At 35.4% G+C, this 10853-nt stretch overlaps 1 protein-coding gene across 1 annotated transcript in view; it reads right to left on the reverse strand.

The window, feature by feature from the left end:
• Positions 1 to 10853, reverse strand: part of ZFHX4 (zinc finger homeobox 4) — a 201424-nt gene that overhangs the window by 188387 nt on the left and 2184 nt on the right.

A 10853-nucleotide genomic window follows, 5' to 3' on the forward strand; every position in this document is an offset into this window, starting at 1 on the left:
GCGGAGGGTGGGGGGCGGGTTCAGGGGGAGGGGAAAAAAAAGACTAACATTAACTAAATGATGCTCTGGGGATTTAAGTAACTCTACTCAACCTCTGCCCCAGTGCAAACTAGCCAGCTGACTGTCTCTCACAGGTCCCTTCCGTTCAACATGGGCAGCTGGAGCAGAGCATAATTTGTTAAGTGGCACAAATGAAGTTTCTCAGATAAATATGGTTTACCAATTGGCAGGCCAACCAATTTCCTTGTTTTTATCACAGGGTGGTATCTATTTTATTCTCAAACCCTTAATTTCTTATGTTACTAAATCTCTTTAAATTCACTTTAGTCGGGGAAGGGATTATCAAAAACAATTCCACTTTGAGATCATTGTATTTTTCAATTAGAAAGAGGCAATAGTTTCCTTCCAAACTATTATTAAATGTGAAACTTTTAAGCTCTCTGAAAAGGAGAGCCTTTCCATTTAGCATAAGCACGGCAACCTTTAGGTTACGTTAGAACCCAAGTTCCAGTCACATAGTTCTTGTTATGTACACGATAGAGTTTACAGAGTAGATACTTGTTATAACCTCTTCTCTCAATTCATCTGAGGAGACACAGCCAATCAGAGTCAACTCTAGCACAACAGACTTCTAGAAAAGAGGTCAGGCTTTGAGGTAAAGTGCTATTCAGTCTTGGACCATGCAAGGAGCTCTTTATTCCTGTTCTTATTGGCATCAGACCGCCTTACTAGAGTAAGAACAAAGCCAAGTGCTCGTGTGAGGTTTATGAATAAATCAGAGGTGAGCCACTTTAAGTGCTGCCCATGATTTCCTTGTTGACAGTGAGCACTTAAACAGGCTTCTATGACCAGCAACTTCTGGCAAACCATAATGATTCCTAATCTGCACCCTGCTTCATTTCAAGAACTAAATGACCCACCCTATTTTTCCTGCAAGCTTTCACCTTTCAGGCAATTTTGGTCCTATCTCTAACAGTTTACCTTTATAATCTCAGAGCACCCAGCACAGGAATTGTAATAACTAAAAACTTCCTTTGCTTGGAAAATCTCACAAATAAAATAATCTCCAGCATAAGCATAACAAATTATTCTCATATTAATATTATATAATTTTTGGATAGGGAGAAGCTAAGCCAAATAAACTGAAGAGGACACACACATGCACACACACACTCAATTTCTTCAGCTGCACTCTGTAGTTATGTGATGTTTCCCAGGAATTTCCATGAGCTTCAGTTTCCGTATTGGTTAAACAAGGGGATTGTGCTATATCCCTTCTGACTGCAACAATCTATGGTTCTAATATAAAAACCCATTTAGATTTCTCTGTAAGATGGTTTGCTCTGTGGAATTTCCCAAAACAAGAAACAAGTCCAGTTGTTTCTAAGGTGATTTTTTTTTTCAGTACCTAGATTTCAGGAGGAAAGGCAGATTCCAGTAGTATAGTAAACTGAAGTTTTCTATTTATGTTTTTAATTATCATTCATTTATCCATTCATTCATTCAACAGGTATTTACTGAGCACCAAATATTTGCCAATAGTATGTCCATCACTGTGGATATAGTGTTTAAACAGAAGTGGGTGCTACCCTCATGGAGGCTGCAGTTTTGTTTGAGGAGACACTTAAACAAGCATCATGAAAAATGTTAAGATGCTAATTGCTTTCTCTACATGAATTATATCCTTATATTGATTAATATTAAAAAATGCTTTGTCTTAAATAAATGTACTTCAAATGAAATGTGAAGTCCAGGGCCTCTTATAAATATGACTAGAATATAGGCTATGCATACACTTTTATTTTTAAGAAGTGTTATGAACCAAACATATATAAATATTAAACAATAATCAAATACAAAATTAGAAAATTATAATCCAAATGCACTTAGATTTCCCATAAAATTATAAACAATAATTTTAAATGTGTATCTTATATGTATCACAATAAAAAATGTATCAAAAATAAACAGATTAAAAAAACAGAACTTTAGTTTCCAGGTGGTTCAAAAAATTGTACTTATATATATTAACTCATCATGAATTTAACCTCTTTAAACTTGGATAGTCCTCCAGAATAATGCATTATTATAAAACAGTAAAGGACTGTGATTCCCCAAGAGATAAACCAGATGGAGACCCACAAGTTAGTTATAAAATAACCTAAGAAAATTTAAAGTTTCATAATATTATTGGATTATTAATACCTGGATCTCTTCTCTAGGTTGGTATAAATTTTGGTCAACAGGATACCATGTAATAGTATCCATTCCCTTTTCTTGGCATATGAAAATATCACCAATATCAAGTATATAATATCATTAATACCAAGCACATAATCCAGTTTTGGAAAATCCTCCAATTCAGTGGCTTTCAAGCAAAGGCTTTCAACTTCAAGACTGAAATAAGCATTACAGTCATTTCTATTATTGTATTTAATGGAGGGTCTGGAATCTTGAGTTCATGTGGATAGACCAAGGTCTGAATTATTGAAAAGCTGTTTCTGTCTTAATTTGCTTCTTTAAAAAAAATGAAGATTCAGAAATGCATTAAATACCGAGAAGCCCCTCAGGACCAAACCAACTTGTAGTGATCGAGTGGCAGATAAAGATGTGGAGGAGCATCCACCTGTCAACCTAGATGCCATTTGGGTACCTGTCAGTGAGAAAATATGAAAAGAAGGATACTACTCCTTTCCTCCACCTCTTAGACATATCCATTGCCAAATTCATATATTTTTCTTGTAGGAGAGAGGGGAAACTCTACTCAAAATATCTATGTAGACTTGCTTTATCAAATGCTCTTTAGTTGATCATTACTTTAAAACAACTATTGGGAAAAAACAAAAAGGGAACTTTTGGATCAGTTGTCAGGTCCTGCCACAATCACTTATTTTAACATTCACAACACTTTAGTCTTATGTAATCTCTACAGCAACCCTGATATACAGATGAGAAAACTGAGGCTCAGGAAGATTAAGTAATTTGGACAAGGGCACCCACAACAGAAATGTAATCCAGGTGTCATATAGGTTGAATAAGATTCCTATTAAGCATTGGGTTGCCAACAAATGTAGTAGATGTTAAAATATCTAAAATGTAAGTTTAAATAAAGTGATTAAAAAAAAAAAAAAAGGAAACCAAAGTAAGCAGAATCAAAAAATGTCTGGTCTTAACTAGGTGTCATTCTTTTTGTATATTATGCTGCCTCGAAAACATCACAGCCTTGACTTCATATCCTTTCTTTACACAGAAGTGAAGCCTTGTTCTTGTTCACACCATGTTTATGATTGTGATAAATACATTTTAAGTCACTGAAATCATCAGTATTTTATGAATCGTAGGCTCTTCTTGTCCATTTGGAGCACCTCGTGTAACTTCCTGCTTAACACAAAAATATGTTTAACAGTCACAATAACAAGAGACCATCCAGATTCTACTTGTCTCCTTTCGATAAGAGAGCTCACTCTCTCAGACAAGACAGGTTATCATGCACATTTTCCTTTCCTCCTCTTCACCATCTCCACAACCTTCATATTCATTCATTCAACAAACATTTTTCAAATAGCCAATACAGTTGAGTGACCACTGGTCCTAGAGTTTGAATATGTCAGTTCTTGTCTTGACATTTTCCTACCTTGCTGGGCAATCAAAGATAACTTATCTTTAATTCAATAGCCCATATTTTAAAATGAGCTAGTTGAACCGAACGATGGTAAGGCCACTTCCCAGACTCTGGCATTTTGGTAATTTCTAATTGCCTTACCTCCCTAGCTGCTGTTTTCTGTTGAGATTATATTGGCCAATTCTTAGAAGATGAAAGTTTAGCCTATGAAGGGAAAATTTCACAAGCTACCACTAGGAATGCATCTAAAGAGGAAAGAAAGACCTAACACGGAAAGAGGGTAGATGTGAGTGTGTGTGTGTGTGTGTGTGTGCGCGCGCGCGCGTGTGTGTTTGTCTGTCTGTACATACTCTAGTGAACAGGAACGTAAGAGTGTTAGGGATGATGAAACACAGTTGTATCCACTAAACCAAAAGGGAAGATTAATTCTAATTTTCAATTAATGGGCTCAGGAAATCTTAAGTATTAATTGCGTTGTTCCAAAATTTATGGTATTTTAAAAACTACTAATCACTGTATTTTTGAAAATCCACATTAGCAAACTATTTCAGGTTTAATGAAAATAACATGGGAAATGTAAGAACAATTGGTCTTTTTCAATCTATTATTCCAAGCAGACAAACGTTAAGATTCCTCAAAACTTCCCTCTTAAGAAGTTATGTTTCATTTTGTTTTTAACAATATAACCAGGTGGCATACACCAGCTTGTATGTTTTTGTATTTTGACATTGTTAGAGCTATGGATTTCTTTTCTTCTTTACAGTGAAGGAAAAGAATTTTATGGACAGTTATAAAATGCATATTTTAACCCAAAAGTCAATTTTCCCTGGTTAAAATGATTTAGACCTGAGTAAATATTTGCAGAGTGATTTCCTTTTTATAGCTAGAACACAATGAAACCTATAAATGTTGTCTTTAGAGGTATGTCCTATAGTGCATACCATTCAGTAATTATCATCTGAGCACTGCTGTGTCCTCAAGTCAGACAAACATTAGAAATGATCTATTATCTGAATTATGATGCTGGTGTGTGAACCCCTGACGTGAAGGACCAAAACACTTACTCACAACTTTTCTTGGACCATCAGGACATTATGATGTATTAACTAAGTCAGTCTGCCCAAATTCTTAAATTGTATTTGTTTATTTTATCCAGTCTCTAGAATGTTAAGGTGGTTAATTATATTAGAGATAAGCTGCCTACTAAATATGACTTTAGTGCCAAAGTCATATTTAAGTCGAGTGCATAAACTCAAATATGCCTTAAAGTGGCAAATATTTTATTCTATTCACAAACCTCTAAAAGAAAAGGAAACGAGAGAGCAGCCATTCTTGAACTGAGGATTGTATGTCGAATGTGAAACCATATCAAACTTTCAAGGCAACTTGTGAACCTCTGAAACTAGGGAATTAACAGAACATCAAGTCCAGCAAGATCACAAGGGGCACAATCCTTATGCAAGAAAATAATGCCACTGAGCCCTCATTAAAAGCCCATTTTGTCTTTAGCCATCAAAGACTGTGAGTGCACTAAGATCTTGGTTATATCATCAGGGATAACTAAAACAAGTGCCAAGAGAAATTGTGCACTTTTAGTTCTCACATGTGTCCATCTGTTCACATATAAACATATATTCTGCTTTCTGTCTGATTTCTAAAATCTTGATATCAGAATACCGTGGGCTTTTGCCCATTTCATAAGAATGTAGACATCACATAAGCTACTATTAACCCATGTGTGATCCACTTCCATGGTGGCTGGAAAACTGCCAGTTACAACACATGGTGCCTGGTTAACAATGTCTTAAAATATAAATGAATTTATTTTTTAAATTAACACATTTTCTTATGGAAATACCTTAATAAGCCCTTCTGCATGTAAAAGAATAGCCTCCATGTGGATTTTTTTGTTCTTTTAAGACTTTTTTCAAGCATATCATAAAGTTAACCATAAAAGTTTCTGAAGCAATCCAGAATTTCTTGACAAATTTTAAAAGGACTCTAGTAAAAAATTTGGGGACTGTATAACATAGATCAAACAGTTTTCCTTTACAATATGCTGTACTCAAGAGTCAACCCTTACACTTTAATTTATGTAAAAATACTTGTGATTTCCCAAGTTTCCATCTAACCATCTTAATAGTACCTCCACAACAAAACTGCTAAAGTGATGAGGCAAATGGAAGTTCTAAAATCTAGCAGCAAACAAGTTGGGTTAATATCTGATGAAATCTTTTAGTCCTGTTCTGAGGCTGCCATGATCATTAGTGGTGACTTCAAACGTGAAAGAGCTTGTTTAAAATGTATACATATAAATAATTATCTGCACTGTATTTGATTTACATATGTACAAAAGAACCAATTCCCACTTTTGAAAGAGTCTTAACACTTATGGTATTTTAACTGTCCTAATGATGGTTGAAGAAACATCATTAAGAGTGTTGATCACATTGTCAACTGATAACCAGTTACATCCCTAACTAGTGACAGGGGACCCTACTACAAACGTCTCCAAGAGTGAACTTATAATACCTAGACACTTTTAAAGACCTATCTCTAAATAAAATACACAATACACCTACAAAGCAACATGAAGACTGCATTCAGAACTTCATGAATTAAATCTTAAGAAAATACATCTGTACCCTCTTCTCTCGCTTCCCAGCCACAAAAGCTGATAGGCCACTTAAAACACTTAACATTGCCAAAAGTCAGATTACACAACTCTTTCCCAAGTGAAGTGTTTCACCAATCGAGATAGTTATTTATAGCCGATGTGGTAAAATACAGACACTTTATATTCCATCATTAACTGAATTAAATATCCACACCATACTATTGGCTCTTCTAAAATAATTGTTTTTGCCAGCAAAGTGCTGGGAATTCCTGATACCCAATAGTCAATATTTGGCTAGCCTGGAATGTTTCTGAAACTCTTCTATATACAAACCTCTGTTGATCATCTTCTAGCTGCACTATTGTCATACACATTACGTCCCAATGATGATGAAAACACAGCATCTTATAAATTTGCTGAAATCTGAACCCCTGCTTGTTTTCTCAAGTCTTGGACAAACATAACTTTAGAGAGAGCGGAGCACAGACATAAAGAAAGAGAAGCCTGCATTTTCATCTTCCTTTCATCTTAGTCATTCAGTCAGCCATTCAGGACCCTATTCAACAGAGCTTTTCATTATGCAAAAAAATGCTAATCCTTTTCCGATGCTTTCACACTTGTATAAACCCCCATTCCTTCAACTGAAAAGCAATTATATCAGTTTACCTTTCTGTCAAAAACAGGATTAATATTCCAATAACAGAATCTCCTTTCTTTTCCTATCTTTTTGCTTTAGGAAACTAGAGATTATTAGTAGAGGCATTCTTAGAACAAGAATCTATTATTTTAAATATGATTATGTTAACCAATGGGTGGACAAGGGAGAAGAAGAAGAAGAAAAGTCCTTCAGTTACTGCAGAAACTCTTTTCTGTGACAGAAGTGACCTTCCTTTTACAGATGCCCAAAAAGAATGAGACTCACTCTGGTCTATTAATCAGAAACAAATTATGAAAGAATGTAGCTGGACTGGTTGACACTATCCCGTCTTGGGAGACTCAGTAACAGCCTAGTAACAATGTCCTCTTCATGGGTAATGAACAGCCATGACAAATGGAGCAGAGAAACTATTTATTTGCATATGCAAATTCTCACACAAGGGAAACATGTACAAACAAGTGTCATTGTAAGGTGGATTAGGCAAACAACGCTTTCTTTTTAGGACATTCTGCAGCCCAGAACATTAGTCAGCACAATTAAACCAGTCTCCATGGAGACTAATGAAATTTCACCACGGTATGAGTTAAATTAGATAGCTAGTTATGTGTTTCCACAATCCAACTTGAAATCCATTATTGTTTCAGAACAATACTGCAATTGTGCCTAGCTGATCTTTGCCAGCTCAACAAGCTCCTAAGTTGACAATTTGCATATGTTAATATAATTAAGCACTAATTACATGAAACTTGTACATATTCACATGCACTTTCCCTGGGCGCTTCTCAGTTTGAACCTTGGCCAAGTCTTTAACCCTTAGAGTGGTCTTAGAAGAGGGGGGAAAACCCTCTCCCTGTGGGTACAGCCCTTAGGCAGACACAGAAAGGCTCCTCATTTATAAACACAAAGCTTAACCTGGCTTCTCATATTTCTAGCAACAATGACAGAACATATTTTGTGAGAGTGCTAGAGACCAGGGATAAGGAAAATGAAGAGAGGGGGATGGATTAGTCTTTAAAGACTCATAACGAGTATCTTCTCAAAGGAAGGCAGGAACATTCATTTCAAGAAAATGTTAAGAAAGAATTTGTTCTCATTGACATTGTCGAACACCGGGAGATGAACGTGGTTTGACAACAGCAAAAATAGCAAGTAGGAAAGGGAAAAGGAGTCAGCAGCACCTAATGAGCTTTACATAAATATATGCAGAGGCAATTAAGCAATGTTAATTACTATGACAGCAGTTAATTGAATATAATTAGATATTTTAAGCCACTGAATAAAGCATAGTTAAGATTAATTTTATTGAGATTAATTGTAAATAAGGATAGATTAACGCTGTGTTTTGACAGGCATAAAAAGCAGTTCTGCAAATTAAGCAGAAGCGTGGCCACCAGTCCAAAAATCATATATTATTTTAATGTCACACCTCAGAATCATCTCCTCAATAAACATGACTTTTCAAACCCAAACAGACAGGAATCTTGAAGAAAAACAAACAGCTTGCAGAGATTAAAGAGGCTTTTGTCCTTTTTCATGTGCATTTCTTTTAACAGACTAAATTAAGCGAGTCTGGTGTACGTTTTTTAGGAAGGAACATTTCACACTGAATGGAAAAAATGTTCTATCACATATGAAATTCGTGCAGCTGTGCGGAACTTGGTCCAGAGGGTTTAAGACTATAACACACCATCAAATGATAGACAGTAGGCCCTCCCAAGATTATGTGATAAAGTCACAATCTTTTATTTTGACCTCCCTCCAAATTTCTGCTTTGTATTCTTTCCAGTTAAGTCACATATTTTCTTTCATAATTTTCTTTCTCTAAGAGGATAAAAAGAAACATTGCACCTACTAAGTGCTAGAAACAGAATGTAAAAGGAATTGAAGAAGGTTTCATTTAACATAGATCAGCTAAGTCATTCAGCCACAAAATGCAGTGACAGCTATCACAACAATGTATGCAAATGACACCTCTGGATTATTACTTTCATAAACAATGGTTTCTGAAAATATTTCTTAGGAAAGTATTGCTAATTGAAAAATCCTCTGCCCCAATAGTTTCACACCAAGCTAATTCATGCATACTCTTTAAGAAAATTAACACAGTCCTCAAGAAAGCTGAACAAATCATTAATAAGAAAGGAGCTTCAATTGATTTTGAAATAAATCAATAGGTGATTAACATAATATTTTTAAAGCAGCAGAATGTACATATATATTACATAAACGTATATATTATATTTTCAATACCTTTTAGTTCTTAATCGAACAAGGGCTTTACACTATTGAGTCTGGGTCTACACTGCCTCACAACTTCTTTAGGATGTCTTTAGTCTTTATAACGAAAATCCTAAAATGGTCTATGAAACAAGACTACAACAAGCCATTCTGCAGTGAAAGATTTTAAATCATCCAGCCTCTTCTAATAGACTTGAGACTTATTGAGGTAGAAACCATAAAAAATGAAGAAGGGAAATTTAATCCCTGAAATATTGATTTGCACATTAATATCATATAGGCAGAGGGCAATTTGGCTTCGTGGAAATGACACATTGTCGACCCTTGGTGAAGTCAGAGCCAATCTAACTGCTGAACATGTCTGAATCTCAAGAGTTATTAAGGGCTTCCCTTCTTGCCTTTATGACTTTTCTTCAGCCTACCAATGCAATCTTAAATGTATTATCTTTAAGAAATAATTGTAAAACCTCAGGGGTTTTCCAGTTAATGGAAGGGAGGCCAAACCACATCAGATTCTGAAATGCAACATTAAACCCTTGCAATCAACAAAACCACCTCAATTCTCATCCATCCAGTGCAGGATCTAATATTGTTATTAGAGATAATCAAATTTCATTGTGTAAATTTAGGCTCATGGTCAGAATGGAAGCAGCAAATTCTGCAATATTAAACGGTGATTTTCTCAGCCTCCTTTATGTTTTCCTTTGATGGTGAAGCATCTTTTAAAATAATCCAACTAGCTCAAAATTAATGAACAGATTTGGACTCATTTGCTAAAAACTGCAAAATATTATAAAAGCGCTGAACATGTTTGCCTCATTTTTAACTTTAAGTGGCAACTTTCACTTCATTGAACCAGAGTCCACTATCCCTGTCTAACCCCACAGTTGGTGCTATTGCTTTGACTTACACAGCTGGTTTACCTGACCTTTCTTTGTTCCTTGGGTACATTTCACTTTTCAGATTTATGATATTTCCCCCATATTTCATTGACCCTATCTTCATTGCCATAAACATGAAAACACCTGAATATGAGTTTACTTTTTTAAAAATCCAAAATCAGCCAGCAACTGAATAAAAACACAGTGATGCTCTCCTTAGTTTATGCCATAAATATTAAAACCATTTAAAAAAATAACTGTATAAACCTTATGATCCCCACACTGAAGCCAGGTGCAAGAGGTTAAAACAGCTGGCTAGCCATCTTTTATTTTTGTGTGCCTTCCTGCTGATTGAAACCACAAACCTTGAAAACTATCAAATATTCCCTTAAGAATATATTTTTTTTTAAGATGAGGAAGGAAAAAAGAAAACCTCCATTCTCTTTAATATGCTCCTCAGTGGAAAAGGAAAACTCCGAAACAGTCAGTCACAGAGGTAGTGAAATAATTCTGAATATCTCCTTTCTGTTTTATTTAAACCATCCTTTTCAGCAATTTCTATACACAATTGTTTGTATTCTTCAGTTAGTAAAGAAGAAACAGAAAAAAAAAAGAAAAAAAAAGCAGAAAGTCTGAGTTTGCTCAGTCAGTTTTGCCAGTAAATACAAAGTAAAACAAGTGTTGATGGCACCGAGAGTGTTACATACCCGGGCTGTGTTTTTGCATTGCTCTCAATGGAAGCGATCGATGCCCGTGTCACTGTCGCGTCCCAATCGCAGCCAAGTCTCAGCCTTAATCTAAGCAACACCCGAAAAGGCAGCGGCAGCCGCAGCCTCT

Source organism: Rhinopithecus bieti, unplaced genomic scaffold (genome assembly GCF_001698545.2).
Source record: "Rhinopithecus bieti isolate Rb0 unplaced genomic scaffold, ASM169854v2 scaffold_2735, whole genome shotgun sequence".
NCBI lineage: Eukaryota > Metazoa > Chordata > Mammalia > Primates > Cercopithecidae > Rhinopithecus > Rhinopithecus bieti.